The following is a 448-nucleotide window of genomic DNA, read 5'->3' on the forward strand; positions in this document are numbered from 1 at the left end:
GGTGTGAGATGGGCAGGGCTGGAGGCGGCATTCTGGAGGTGGGGCTGCTGGGAGGGACCAGGGGAAGGGGCGGGGCCTGAGGGTGGGGCGTTGCCCTGCAGGTGGGAATCTGGTGATTTCTGCAGGTTTTTATTGGGGGTGGGGGTGGGGAGTGGGGGATAATTAGGGAGGGGAAACCAGGAGCTGTGGGAGGCTCAGGACGGAGGGTCAGGTGCCGGGGGTCGTTAGGCGGCAGGGAAGTGACACGTGGTGTTTTTGGAAGGGGCAGTGTGGCTCCGAGAGGGGCAGCGCCTGGGAGAAGGTCCTGGGGGGTCGATACATACGCGAGGGCAGGAATGTCTGGAATTGATGGGCTTGAAGGTTCGCAGGTGGGGAAGCCGGGAAGAGGCCTGGGCAGGAGTGGCCATGGCCGGCGGGGAAGGCCGGGAAGAGGCCTGGGCAGGAGTGG

General features: G+C 65.4%; 1 protein-coding gene across 1 annotated transcript in view; it reads left to right on the plus strand.

The window, feature by feature from the left end:
• Positions 1–448, plus strand: part of CCDC61 (coiled-coil domain containing 61) — an 18996-nt gene that overhangs the window by 15180 nt on the left and 3368 nt on the right. The gene's annotated exons all lie outside the window — the stretch shown is intronic.

This window comes from Myotis davidii, unplaced genomic scaffold (genome assembly GCF_000327345.1).
Source record: "Myotis davidii unplaced genomic scaffold, ASM32734v1 scaffold741, whole genome shotgun sequence".
NCBI lineage: Eukaryota > Metazoa > Chordata > Mammalia > Chiroptera > Vespertilionidae > Myotis > Myotis davidii.